Raw genomic sequence first — 13,842 nt, 5'->3', positions numbered from 1 at the left:
ACAGTACTCAAAAGTACCTTGAGCTCATTAGCGTCAGAATTACGCCTATGGCGACCTTTCTTTCCAAGGTCACCATTGATCTTGCATTCATAGCAGGCCTCTGGTGACAATGAGTCTTCGTCATCCACTCCCTCTGAGCCAAACTGACCCTGGAAGCCCGCTCCTGTGATGCAGTGCCTAGAAATGAAAAAGGGTGAAACATTAATGCATTCTTTGCACTTATACAGTTCAGGGAAGTGATTTCCAAATTCTTGTTCTGGAGGCCCAACAACCTATAGAGCAGGGATCTACTCTGCTCCTGGAGAGACCGTCCTTGCAAACTTCAGTTCCAATGCTGCTCCAACACACCTGTCTGTAATTACCAAGCAACCTTAGGTGTGGTTGATACAGGATGTAACTGAACTTTGAAGTATGGTAGTTCTCCAGGTGCAGGGTTGGATGGAGACTCCTGTGGATTCTAGCGCTAATCCTGAAGACCTTTGTAACCTGGGTTTGCGATACTTGGGGCTAAAGCTAAACCCTGCAGGACAGTGGCCTTCCAAGACCAGAGTTGACCTCCCTACTATATAGTGTACAGTATGTTCAAACTATTTGGGTATCCAGTCCTGCTACTGAAGGGCCACCTTCTTAGACTTTATCCCTTGAACTACCTAGTAAAGCTGTTCTGGATTACTAGAAGCATCCAAGTTGGGTGCATTGTAGAAAGGTGGGGCTGAACTCTGAAAGAAAGTTGTCGAGCAGGAATGCACACTTGTGGCATACACAAAAATGAGCAGGCTAGCCTTAATTACTCACCCTTGTCCTGCTCTGAAGAAGCCCCCGGGACATCCGCACAAGTATCCACCATCTGTGTTGGAGCAGCCATAGCTGCAGGGGTTATTGTTCAGGGCGCATTCGTTAACATCCTGGCATCCGCCAGCAGAGAGCTCAAAGTCGAAACCTGATGGGCACATGCACTTATAGCTGCCCAGAGTGTTATAGCAAGATGCAGACCCACAGACTTGGTTCCCGGCACATTCGTTCTCGTCTGGGTGAATGGAAGACGCAGAAATTAGAAAAACTGTGCAACTGAGAATCGCTATTCATCTGCGCAGAAATACTCACCCACACACTGATTCCACTGGTAGTGCTGAACGTAACCCTGCGGACATCCGCAACGAAAGCCTCCCAACATGTTCTGGCAGCCATGTTGGCACCGGTGGTTTCCACCACATTCATCAACGTCTGTCAGAAACCAAAATCAGGTTAGCATGTGATTCTAATCTTGTCCGTCCACCTTCTAAGTGGTGTTGGTTCCTTAAGTACTTTCTTTTCAATCAATTTTCCCATTGGGATTTTGAAAAAATGCTTTGTTAAAGCATTATATGCTATGAACCAAACCAAACAATTCCAAGAAGTATTGCAAATGACAATCTAAAGCTCAAGTGTACTTCGGCCGGTCATGATCAGTGATGGTCCGCACACTGTCCGTGTGATGCAATTTTTATAATCAGAATGGTCCACTGACATCTACGTACAACAGCGCTGGCATGAGGTGAGTGTTGAGACACAACGAGTCCACAAGGTGCTATGTGCTGAATATGCTTTGAAAGCCACCTTGAAATGGCCGTGCGCGAGATGGAGCAGAACGCGTAAAAAGAAGTTTACCCAGAACTTAAAGACAGCAAAATTTGTATAGACGTAAAAACGTTTGTACTAATTAATCACATATTTTTTCTAAATGTAAAGTTGTAGTGTGCATTTGGAAAAGTCTCACGTTTGATGTGGTCGTAAAGAGGTTCTGTGTCTAAATGCAATTGTTTTCAAGAAAAACAAATACGATTAAGGCCCTGCCTTAATTGCATTAAATATTTTAACGTATTAAACAGGAAAAAATTTATCGCTTGGGTTAACACATTTTGACAGCACTACTTTAAGTAATTTGAGAGCGGCTTGATTATGTCCTTTATGGTGCTTTGTGGGAGTGCGCAAGTGATATAGGCACAATTTGAGCACTACAACTCTGATTGGTGGAATTTTCTGTAAAGCATCATGGGTAATGTAGTTTTCCACCAACAATTCTGCTGTTGCACATGATTATGCACTGAATAGATGGTTTCAGCAAAAGCATGTAACAGCTTTTAACAAGTGATGTTTGCATTGGTGCTTAGTGCAAAAATATTTCTAATGGGCCTAAAATTTAAAACCTACCGTCACAGTTGAGTCCGGTGGCATCCAGAGAGAAGCCCTTCTGACATTCGCAGTTGAAGCTTCCGGGGGTGTTAAGGCAGGAGGCGCGGGAGCCACATACGTTCGGCTGATTGCTGCATTCGTTGTTGTCTACGAGATGAAGCATGGAGGCAATTTTAGCTCCAAATGACCTGCTCAATTATTTAGATTCTGGGCTAGGCATGTTAGCGGGTGGTTTGAGTTCATATCCCTCACCTATGCATGCCGTCTGGTGCTGCATGAAGCCCGAGGGGCATTTACAGGTGAAGCCACCGATCGTGTTGACGCACAGGAACTGACAGTTGTGCTGCTTGGTAGAGCACTCATCCAAATCTGGGATGAAATAAGCCGTTTTTCATTTTAGCACACACATTGGGACTGATTATTGCTATGAGCATATTTTATCGCATCAAGGACAAATATATGCTTTGATTATGAGCTAACCTTTGCAGGTCTTCCCATCAGGCTGTAGGATATATCCTCTGGGACATGAGCACAGGTAACTGCCTTCAGTGTTTTTGCACAGGAAATTGCACGGCTTGGGCGACTGAGAGCACTCGTCCATATCTAATTGAAAAGCATCAAGTATTGGATCAAAAACAGGCTTTTTGAACCGTACCACACTTTGTTGTCTTAAATGAGGGTTATGGTGAGCGAGGAGAACGTACCGACACAGGAAGTGCCAGTGAAGTCATTGGTGTAACCCACGTTGCAATGGCAGCGGAAAGAGCCGACGCTGTTGATGCACTGGCCGTTCTTACACAGGTTAGGCATCACCTCACACTCGTTAATGTCTGCAAAAACATGGTAGATATGGTAAAAAAAAAATGCATCTAAATATGCATATTACATCTAAAAGAAATGCCTGAATTTTAATAAAGTACTTCTAACTAAACATATTTAGCACTTATTAAAAAACAGTACTAATGTTAATATAATACTAATAATGATAAATTAAATATTGTTTATATATATATATATATATATATATTTCACATGTACATTACTGGTAAATAAATATCCACTTCCAAAGCAAAGAAATGGATGTGCTTTTTGTATAATTTATTACAGTGCCGAATAATTCACTAAAATATTATTTTAAAAATGCATTAATGTAAACCATTCATAATTCTAAATTTAAAAATGCATGGATATTTTATAAATGTATATATTTATTAAATACATTTCAAATATCCATAAACTTATTTGAAATATTGATGAGAACATGAATATATTAAAATGTATTTTTAAATATTTCCCAGTAAATATCCACAATCCAATATTTTTGTCAAAAATTATTAGAATGATAAATAATTAACTATAATAAAAAAAAATGCATTGATGTAAACATTTATAATTATCGACATAAAAATACATATTTCTGAATTCATTTATATATATATATCCAGAATATTTACACTTAATATAATCAAATGTATTTAAAAAAAATAATTTGAAATATTTATGAAATATGAATATACAAATATTTCAAATATATTGAAATAGCCCAAACACTTAATCATAAATCACAAAGAAAAATAAAAAAGATATTTGATCATTTGTCCAAAAGAAATTATAATAACATAACATTATAATAATTTATTCCAGTAAAATTGTTTTAAAATATCCATTAGTGTAAATATACATAAGTATAAACAAATATGAAAAGTAACACACATTTTCTTAATTTATATGTTATATATATATATATATATATATATATATATATATATATATATATATATACCCACTGTGTTCACTGCTCTGTGTGTGTGCATTTCGGATGGGTTAAATGCAGAGCACAAATTCTGAGTATGGGTCACCATACTTGGCTGAATGTCACTTCACTTCACTTCATATATATATATATATATAAATCCTATAAATTGTATAGATATTTGAATGTACATAAAATAACTGCACTGGTCTAAAAGAAGCTAATGTTGATTTTATTCTAGAGACTGTCGCTCAATGAAATCTCTCCACAGTGACTCAGAAGAGCTGAGATGTCTGACCTCTGCCGTCGGTGGTGTATCCGGGTCCGAGCGGACACATCTTCTTGTACTGGATGGTGCCGGGCAGAGGGCAGAGTTCACAGAGCGAGCCCCAGCCGCGGCCGGCGTTACAGCAGCACTCCGACTTGGTGACGGTGTTTCTGTTAGTGGACGACTGCTGGCACATCGTCTGCAGGACCTCCGTGAAGCAGAAGCCCTTCCTGTTATCTGACAACAGTACAGGCCAGTTAGACACAATTATTCTCATTAAACCGGCAATCCTGTATTAAATGATTGAAAACTAGGGGTTTGATTCAGTTGTAACACAGCCACAGTTGGCCGCTGGCTCTTTCAGCCGTGTTCTCTGATTGGCCGCTGGCTCTTTCAGCCGTGTTCTCTGATTGGCCGCTGGCTCTTTCAGCCGTGTTCTCTGATTGGCCGCTGGCTCTTTCAGCCGTGTTCTCTGATTGGCCGCTGGCTCTTTCAGCCGTGTTCTGATTGGCCGCTAGCTCTTTCAGCCGTGTTCTCTGATTGGCCGCTGGCTCTTTCAGCCGTGTTCTCTGATTGGCCGCTGGCTCTTTCAGCCGTGTTCTCTGATTGGCCGCTGGCTCTTTCAGCCATGTTCTGATTGGGCGCTGGGTCTTACCAATGCACTCCGTGCCCGTGGAGCTTGGTTCGAAACCCTCGTTACATTCACAGCGGTAGCTGCCCACGGTGTTGATACAGCGGCCGTTCTTGCAGATCCCCGGCTTGCTGCGGCACTCATTCAGATCTGCCAGAGAGAGAGAGATGATCTGAGACGACTTATGCAACAAGACAGACGGCAACAGCACCATGAGCACCTGCTGTATAAAAGTGACTTACTTGTGTAAATTTAAATGATATCCAGTATGCAATACAGAAAATGGTTTAGGTTATATCAAATAAAAATGTTACAGATTTTAATTGTGTAATATTGGTCAAATTTGACCTATTATTATGTAATTATATAAAATATAAATAATTATTTGTATTATATTTCTTCTTTATTTTAAAGGCTTTTATATTAATATAGCATCAAATACAAGATTACTTTTATTATTATTATTATATAGAAAATATAAATATGAAAATATTTGTTTTATGGTTATTTTGCATTAAATTTTAATTATTGTTATTAATATTATTATTATTTAAAATGCATGTTAAAAACTTATCATTTTGTCCAACTACATTGTCTAGGATATCACTACATTCTCAATATTCCAGTTTACATTGATATAAAGTAACATTAAATTATTAGTATTATATAAATATTACTTATTTAACCTAGTAAACACTATGATAACAATTTGCATAAAATGCTGAAATAGTATTATGACTATGTAGAAAAATATAATATAATATAATACATAATATTATTGTATATTTTGTGTTTTTTGTTTTGTATATTTTGTGGCTATTGTATTTTGCCAAACTTTACGTTTTTAAAAACATTTGTATAATATTAATTTAATATTTTATTAAAAATGCATGTTACAAATAGCCTTGTAAAGTACAATAGTGTGTAAGTACAATAGTTACTGCAGTCACATTAGACAAATGTATATTTATACTGCATAAAATTTTAAGTTATTATTATTATCACTAAACAAATATATATTATTGTTTTATAGTAATTAAACAAAATATTAAAGCATTATTATTACTACTATATATTTAGACATTTTCTGAAGAAAATATTTTTGCTCATGCAAAATTATTAGTCACTATTAGTTTCTGCAATATTCTGGTCTTTTCCACCAGTTTTCTTGTCCACCAGTTGAAAATCATGAGTCTGTTCTTTTGAATTACTGTCTATTTTTCTGATGAAGACACACAGGCATCGTTCTCTCTTTAGAGCTTGAGTGAGTCTCTCTCTCTCTCTTACACACACACTCGTGCTGGTTTCTCACCCATGCACCCCTCTCCGTCGGGCCGGCGCGTCATGCCTGGAGGACAGATGCACATGAAGGTACCGATCTGGTTTTTGCAGGCCATTCCTCTGGAGTCGCAGTCATCCAGCCCCTCTGCGCACTCGTCCTGGTCTGCAAAGAGAGAGGGAGGACTAATGATTATCATATGCACTCCCGTTTGTGTGTGTATAATGATGATGTGGATCGTCATACAGACCTCGGCACATTCGGTTGTCGTCGCGCAGCACGTATCCCGTCGGACACATGCACTCGTACGAGCCGAAGGTGTTGACACAGCGGAAAGCACAGAGCAACGGGTTCACCGCGCACTCGTTAATGTCTGAACACACAGAATAAAGATGAACACACAGATCCTAAGAGAAAACCACCACTTTATGAATGTAGTATGTGACAAAAACATGTTTATTTCCAGTAGAAACATCTTAACAACCTCAAAGCAAGCATCATTTGTTGAAGTGTAACTGTGTTAGGTCATTTAAACAGAATTTATTCACTTAAGAAGCATAATTATGTAATTTATTAATACTTTATTAAGAGGCATATAAAAAATGCAAAAACTAATATAATTTAGGGGTTGACCGATATGTGACCCTGGACCACAAAACCAGCCTTAAATTTAAATTTTTAGAAATTGAGATTCATGTACCATCTGAAAGCTGAATAAATAAGATGTATGGCTTATTAGGACCAGAAAATATTTGGCAGAGATAAAACTATTTAAAAATCTGGAATCTGAGAGTTTAAAAAAAAATATTGAGAAAATTGTCTTTTAAAGTTGTCCAAATAAAGTTCTTAGCAATGCATATTACTAATAAAAAATTATGTTTTGATATATTTACAGTAGGAAATATATACAAAATATCTTCATGGAACATGATCTTTACTAGGTCCAGGTGCACATATGTGTTTTTCAGGGCTGATACTGATTATTACAGATAAGTTGACTGATAACCGATATATATGTCTGCCATTAAAATTAAACTAAATTCAAATTAAGAATAACAGGGGCTTTGACAAAACTTTTTAAAATGCTTTTATGAATTATTTTATAGGCAAATGACCGAAAACCATAAAAGCATTTAATATCGGCACCGATAATGCCGATAATCGGTTGACCCCTACTATAAATGATGTATCCTTACAATTATGCTTCTTTGGTGAATAAATCTGGTATTTTATATAAATAAATTAAAGAAAACAAATTTAAACAAACACACACATACATATAAAACATTAAAATCAAAAATATAAATTATTCATATAATTATATGAAACATTTTTATAAAATTCATCAATATTTTAATTAAATTAAACAGCCATATTATAAAATTGTGAAAAATTTAGTTTAAATTTAATTTTGTATTAATTATAAAAACACACTTTATTAAATTACATTGAATTTTACATGGTATATATATATTAATAATATATATATATATATAATTAAATAAAAAGAGCTTAATTAATAAACTATAATTAAATTTAATAAATTTTGTGTTAAATAATTATAGTAGTTTATATATATATATATATAATTATTATTTTTTTATATAAAAATATATGTATGACTAACATTTTGTAATGTTTTATTGTGAAATACAGTGTAGCTTATCTCCTGTCCGTACCTTCACAGGTCATCATGGGTCCGGGTTCGAATCCCTCCTGACAGGAACACTCAAAGCCACCAGGAACGTTTGAGCACGTGCCGTTTCCACAGGGGTTTCCGATGGAGCACTCGTCCGTATCTGTCCAATCAACCATCAGACCATCAGAACGGTGCTGTTAATAACCCACATGACTAACTAGTCCATCATTTGCTTGATACTTTACTTTAATGATGTTGTAAACTAAGGGATTGAACCCATAACCTTCCCGCAGTGATCAAAAAGAGCGAGAACAGAGTGAATTAAGGTTAAATGGGACACTGTTAGCCAGTCGGAAGTTTGCTTAGGAGTTTGCATATTTTTCTGGTGAACTCACCCACGCAGTTGACGCCGGTGAAGTCGAGGTTGTATCCGAAGGGACACTCGCAGCGGAACGAGCCGTCAGTGTTGATGCACAGGCCATTCCCGCAGATGCCCGGGTTCTCCACGCACTCGTTCATGTCTGCGGAGACACATGAGATGTTAGGAGGGGGATTTTGGAAAGGAAACATGCTTTAGTTGACAGAGTTTAAGCGGTTTTCTCACCCTCGCGTCCCTCGGGCCGTGGGACAGCTTCGTGACCATAGGGACACAACGTGTGGAACGCAGCTGCGGGAGAAAAACACCACAAAATTACTCTGATATTTAAAAATGCATATGGAGACATGAAGGGTTTGATTTCTTTTAAATTACATTTACTTTGACATACTAAAATATTACGATCTAAATAATATTAAAAAAAAAATTATTAGATAATGAAATTAAATTTTATAGAAAACCATATTAAATTACTCAACACTTTTTGTTCAATTAAATGGTCAAAATTACCAAATTACTATTTATTTTATAAAACGGACAACTATTTCTTTTATACTAAATAGCTAAGTTACCCTTTTTCCGTTCCATTAAATGACCGATATTAAAATGACAAAAATGTATATAATTAATATTTTAGTAATTAAGCTTTTTTAATGAAATTATTATTAATTGTTACATATGAGAACAATTTAAATTATAAAAAATGTTTTTTTTAAATGAACAAAATTAAAATTATAAATGTATTAAACTTAGAACGATATATTAATTATATAAAACATTATTCAATTAATTTATTTACATTTTCATGAAACTACAGTTTTATTTTGTTAAATTAAATGATCAAGTAATATAACAAATTATATGTGATCAGAATGAAATTTAGTCATAAAATGACTAAAATGTATCGAAATTATAACCATTTATTAATTAAATAAAACATTACTAAATTATTTAATTTAGTTACATTATCATGAAACTATTTTTTTGTTAAATTAAATGATGAAAAAGTTGCAAATTTTAAATGATCAAAAATAAAATAAATTGATTAAAATTACATCTATTTAATAATTATAAAAAACATTAAATTATTTCATTTAGTAAAATTTGTAAGTTTTTTTGTTTATTTAAATGATCAAATAATATTATTATTTTTTAAATGTAGGATTATTTATTAACATATTAGATGACTGTCTTATACTAACTTACCTATACTAACTTAATTTACTTTTTTGTTGAATTAAATGATTAAAATAACAGAACTGTCTCTGTAATGAGGAGAATGATGTATTAATGACACAAAGCAGTTGTGTTCAGTTACCCTCGGTCTCGCGCGGACACAGTTCGCAGGGGTCGCCCCATCCCTCGCCCGGCAGCAGGCTGCAGCAGCACTTGGCTTTGGTGGTGTTGAGTGGTTTGGGGACGGAGCATTTTCCCGCTTCAAACCGCGTGAAGCAGAAGCTCTCGCGCGTGTCTGATCACAAAAACACACATTCATGTGAGGAAAACACACAGAGCTGCTAAATACAGCCATATACCTCGCTTCAGAGTGACTGATTTATTCATTAAATGAAACAGACTTTATTAAAATATTAAATGGTTTGTTGCATTTAAATTATAATAATTAATTCTTTTTTTAATGTAAAGAACATATCAATATTTAAATAAATGAATAACTAGGAACATTTTATATTTGATTCATTAATTCACAAAACCACAGTAGTTCCCCTAAAATAATAAAAAATAATCGTTACAAACAGCAACATAATAAAATAAAATGTATAAAACGGAGAGTTCCGGTCCTTGATTCTGATTGGTTGAGCCGTGTTCCAAGCTGTTGTTAATTACTCTACAAACACACGCCTTTGTTTACGTCAGTGTTCTTGTGTTGCTCGGCAACCACTTTATTGGAACCACAACTGATTCTGAGGAACTACATTGTTTGGTGGAAGAATTCTGTTTTTATTAATATGGTTTACTCTGTGAAACCTTACTACGTCTATGGAATAACCGTTTTCTAAAAGCAATAACCCAAGTGAAGCCGTGGTTTACAGTGAATTAATAACAGCTCAGGGGCTGTAAACTACTAATTCACTGTAAACCACAGCTTCTTGTGGCTCATTGCTTTAATTGATTATAAAAGCGGATTGATGTGATGAAATGTGTTCTCACCGAAGCAGCGGCGGCCGTTGTCGGACAGCACGAACCCGGGCTGACAGAGGCACTGGAAGCTGCCCGGAGTGTTTTTACACGTTCCGAACTGACAGATGTTGGGCTCCACGTTGCACTCGTTGATATCTGTGCAGGACGGGATGGGTCAGCGCGGCTCACAGTTGTGTGTGTGTGTGTGTGTGTGTGACTGAAGCTCTTACCCACACACTTGTCGTTCTGCACCTCGTACCCGATCGGACAGATGCAGCGGAACGAGCCGTCCAGATTCTGACAGGTCCCCGGCTGACAGGCCCCCGGCAGCGTCATGCACTCGTTAATATCTGACACGCACAAACACTCACATTATTACATAACAGTCCTGCACAACATAACACAACACACATACATGATGATCAGAGCAACTAAACTACACCAAAGATAACTGTCGGAAAAAGTCTTTCAGTTACTAAAAACAGCAGCTTTTATAGCAGGGTGATGTGTTTTTAATTATACCAAAAAAACAAAAACAAATAAAAAATCACAAATTTATGTTAAAATTGTGGTTAAATATGTATATGTGTATGTGTGTGTATATATATATATATATAATAAAGATAATAGATATACATTATATTTGTACATTATATAAAATATTAAAAAGTTACAAACTTTTAATATAAAATCTCTAATAAATATAATTGATATGAAATATGGATATATTTTATATGTGAAACACAATTTTTTCCTAAGTATGACTGATAAAAACACCCTGTCATCTAATTCATTTGCAAAATATAAATATTTAAAGTTTGTATTTATAAAGCAAATATTTTAAAATGAATATTTTGAAATATCTATTTTTATTTTTAAATGTATACTAGGTACAACTAATAAAACACTCTACATTATCTAAAAAATACGTATTAATGGCAAAATATTATAGAAAACATTATATATATATATATATATATATATATATATATATATATATATATATATATATATATATATATATATATAATAAAAATATGTATGCATCTTTAAAACTAATTTTTGCTAAATACAATAAATGAGTCACCTTATTTCATCTAATTACATTTTTAAATACCAATATTTAAAGAAATTAATTATATATTTTATTTATAAATGTACTACTAAAATGTCCTACTTTATCTAGAAAAAATAATATTTATTATTGACAATGAAATTTCTAAAAAAAAACATGAGACACATAATCAAATATATTTAAAATGTGTCGTTATATATTTATAAATATATATTGGGAGTGAAACTAATAAAACACCCTACATAATGTAAAAAAAAATCTATTTATTTATAAAATTACACAACTGATAAAATTCTATTTATAAATCGCAACATATAATATAAAACACAAATAATGATTAATATATAAAATATAATTGTAAATGAAGATACTTAAATTTAATTAAACATTTCAGAGTGGACGGAAGGCCAAAACAGAGAGAACTGTACAGTAAGAGTCTCACCGACGCAGTTCTTGCCGTCCGGCGTCAGGTTATATCCGTCCAGACACAGACACCTGAAGGAGCCCAAGCTGTTGATGCACTGGCCGTTCCTGCACACCTGACTGGCGTGAACGCTGCACTCGTCGATATCTGAACACACAGAAACCACCTCTGATGTCATTAGGATATCATACATGTACATAGTTTGACAATAATACCCATAGAATCAGTAACATATGGTGGTCAGTATTGTGAATTTCTGTGACATTTGACAAATTGTAACTACAATGTTAAAAAAACATCCAAAATATGATTACATCATCTTTGCATGTACATTTAAGCTCATTTTTAGCATATTTAATTTAAAAATGTTTGAGGACCCAACATTTTGGAATTAAATGATTGAGAAGAATTATCTGTGAAAATGTAAAACACATTCACAAAAAAAGAAAGATACATTTCTATAGTATTAAATAGTTAACTATGTATGTGTTCAAATGGTTAAGTCACAATATATAAAATGTTAAAAAATATTAAGATAAAAAAACTTTTTCTTTCCTGCTAAAATCCTAATTTCTTTTAAATATTGAATAGTTAATTATGTATTTAAAGAGTTTAAATGGTTAAAGTCAAATTCTAAAGTTTAAAATAAATTTAAAATGGTAAAGTTTCATTTTAATTGAAGGAAACTTTTGTCTTTCCTGCTAAAATCCAAATTTATTTACAATATTTAATAGTTAATTATCTATTAAAAGAGTTTAAATGATTAAAGCCACATTATAAAGTGTTAAATACATTTAAAATTGTAGTTTCATTTTAATTGAAGGAAACTTTTATCTTTCCTGCTAAAATCCAAATTTCTTTACAATATTTAATAATTAATTATGTATTTAAATAGTTTAAATGGTAAAAGCCAAATTATTAAGTTTAAAATAATTAAAATGAAACTTTAACAATTTTAAAGTAAAGGAAACAATGAAGTCCTTCCTGCTAATATGCAAATTTCATTACAATATTTAATAGTTAATTATGCATTTAAAGAGTTTAAATGAGCAGTTGTTTCTCACCCATGCAGTCGTTGTTGTGCGTCAGCTCGAAGCCAGGGAAGCACAGGCAGTTGTAGGAGCCCACGGTGTTTTTACAGGTGCCGTTTCCACACGGCTGCCGCTCGCACTCGTCGATATCTGCCAGAGACAGTGAGATTCAGCCCATCACACGTGGTTCAGAGCAGCTGACGCTTGAAGAGCGGCCGCAGACACTCACCCATGCACATGGTCAGGTCCGGTGTGGTCTTGAAGCCGTTGTGACACAGACAGCGGAAACTTCCCTGAGTATCGATGCACTCGCCGTGGCTGCAGACGTTCGGGATCTCCTGACACTCGTTACGGTCTGACACAACACATTAAAGCCACAAAATCAGCCAGAAATTACTATTCATGAGTATATAAAACTGTGTTTGCATAAATAGCAATAACATTACTATACACTAAATATAAATAGCAATAGAGGCTATGTACACTACGTGAAAATAGCACATTTTCTTAGCGATATATGCTATGTACACTAAGTGCAAATAACTATAGATTCTATTTACCCTATGTTAAACTTTTACTACTTTTTTCAAATAGTGTCAATTATATGCACCTGCACCTCAGTATTGTAGTACATTGTAAATTGAACTTCTAATGCAAATTATTAAATGAACCTTACTGGGACAATAAAGCCTCTCCCTACACCTATCTTAACTCTAGCCAGTACTTTCTTTTCAACTTTTTGAGTATACTCTTCATTTTCATAGAAAAAAAAAAAGATTTCTGATGTGATTTGAAATTTGAAAAGGGAGAAAAAAGTTCACCAAAAGGCGGATTCGAACACGGGTCGATCGCGTCAAAATTATTATTCTGTGCCACTGGATCTGGTTGATTGTTGGTTGAGTGTTGACTACCCGAATCACACGTTGGTGGGTGGATTTACTGTGAAAATCTTTTAGCCAACAAGGCAGGCTACTTTAACTAAGTGTTAAAAACACTCTGTAACATTATACCTGCACAAGTTGTGTCTGCTAAAGTCGTGAAAGTGGTTTTGCACC

The 13,842-nt window shown here is 34.5% G+C and overlaps 1 pseudogene; it reads right to left on the bottom strand.

Moving 5' to 3' along the window:
- LOC113039303 (fibrillin-2-like) overlaps window positions 1–13,842 on the bottom strand; it is a 73,869-nt pseudogene that overhangs the window by 2,595 nt on the left and 57,432 nt on the right.

This window comes from Carassius auratus, chromosome 22 (assembly GCF_003368295.1).
Source record: "Carassius auratus strain Wakin chromosome 22, ASM336829v1, whole genome shotgun sequence".
Classification (NCBI taxonomy): domain Eukaryota; kingdom Metazoa; phylum Chordata; class Actinopteri; order Cypriniformes; family Cyprinidae; genus Carassius; species Carassius auratus.
Note: the sequence above shows the minus strand (reverse complement) of the source record. Positions and strands in the feature narration are given on the sequence as shown.